Below are 2,023 nucleotides of genomic sequence, written 5' to 3' on the forward strand. Positions count from 1 at the left end.
TTTTGACTCGGTTGCAACGAGATGATAGGACATATGTGCAAGGTTTCCATTCGAGATATATGATTTTGTACTCTATAATTGGCATGACACAAAATATTTGGAGAAATAAATATATTAAAAAGCAATAATAATTTAAATAAATTATAAGTATACTGTAAATAATAGAAATTGATAGATATTTGTCTACCACGTTGTGATTGAAATATAATATGTTGGCATGGTACAAAAATCGAACGGGTTTGTTGGGGATCGATATCGAGTTTAGAGGGGGTGAATAAACTCATTTCTTTGTTGGACGTTTTTGCAAAGGGTGCTAGAATCCTGTTAGAGATTATAACTTTTCTGGTTCGAATAAATATCCAGCAGATCACAATAATGAGTGCGGAAACGATCTGATGATATGATGTTAAAAACAATAAAACAATAGTGTAACGCCACGAAAATTTAGAAGTCCACGCGAACCACATGCTCGAATTGTTAAATTTCTTTGTATTTTAATTAAATGCTTTAATTGCATTAATTAATTATGTGGTGCATATTAATATGTTTAAAAATATATTTTCTTCATGATTGCATTAAATTGTATTTTTAAGGAATATTCAAGTGACGATCGAGGAACGGGGACCGAAGGCTGAAAATGTAAAATGTTTTTATTAAATGATTATTTTTAATTATTTAAATTATGGTTGTTTCTTTTTAATATTTTTGAAAATAAAGGGTTTTGAGGTGATTTTATACGTCAGGACGTAAATTTTATCGGTGTTGGTTTTTTCAATAAAATACGAACTTTTGGCAACCCGGCTAATAAATTCACATGTTGAATTAAACAAAACATTGTCAATATTTTATTTAAAACCTAATTAGACTAATGGGCTTAATTTAATTGGCTTAATAGGCCAAAGCCTAGTTAGTAGTTAATTAGTGTATAAAATATATTAAACCCTACACTCCTAGCACCATAATCAATCGGCCACCACTCAATTTTATTTCTGAAAAACACTCTCCACCCCTCTCATACACACACACGGCACATATACAAAGCAACCTAGGAGAGATTTTTCGAAGGGCAAGCAAGAACAAGCCAAAGTCGTCTCCCGTTCTTCGTTGTCAACGGATATTCGAGCGTATTTAACGCAAAGGCACGCCATACATCTCCTTTTTCTCATCCATCATACCATATTAATGTTTTAATTATTGGATGCATGAAGTACATGACTTATTTTCCAGAATTTCAAATTATTGCACTTATAAGTTTCGGTTTCATGATTTGTGGATGCATTAAAATGTTCAAGCATGTTAGGGGGCTGCCATGATGTCAAGTTAAGTTTAAACAAAGGTTTTATGTGATTCAGAGACACACATGATTCACCAAAAGCAATAGGAGCAAGGCAGGAAGAACCGAAATCTGCTGTCATGGGGGGAAAGGTGATCGGACTGACTGCATGTTTTAGGGTGAGGCGGGGCCTTGGCTGGGGCCAGGGCTCGGCCAAGGGCTGTCATGGGTCAGGGCTAGAGTCCTATCCAAGCTAGGACTCGATTTAGGGGCTGGGAAAGAGTCCTAGCCATGCTAGGACTCCACCTGAGAACCATGCACATATTGGTGCAGGGTTTGCGCTGCTTCCAGGCGTTGGGGGCTTGGTCTGGGGTTTAAGGGACGGGTCGAAACAATGCAATAGAGTCCTAGGAGGGTGCACGAGGGATGTTGCAAGGGCTGGGCTCGTTGGTTCAAGGGATGGGGAGCAAAACATAGAGTCCTACACCACGAGGAGTCTCGGCCAGAATAGATGGGTCTTGGGGTGGCCTGTTTTTGTTGTTGGGGCTTGGTTCTGAGTGTTCTAAGGGTCCAGTAGGATATTTTAAGATGTGGGTCAAGTTTTGGGCCAACATGGTTTGGGGGTAACTCGTGAAAATCGAAAGTTGGCTCGGGGTCGAAGTTTAGGTGTCAATTAGGGTGTTTAAATAAAGAAAAATTGGAAAATGGCTCACGGGGGTTGAGTCGTAGTCCATAAAGGCTAAAATAATA

The sequence above is a fragment of the Primulina tabacum genome, chromosome 11, assembly GCF_025594145.1.
Source record: "Primulina tabacum isolate GXHZ01 chromosome 11, ASM2559414v2, whole genome shotgun sequence".
In the NCBI taxonomy this organism is placed as follows: Eukaryota; Viridiplantae; Streptophyta; class Magnoliopsida; order Lamiales; family Gesneriaceae; genus Primulina; species Primulina tabacum.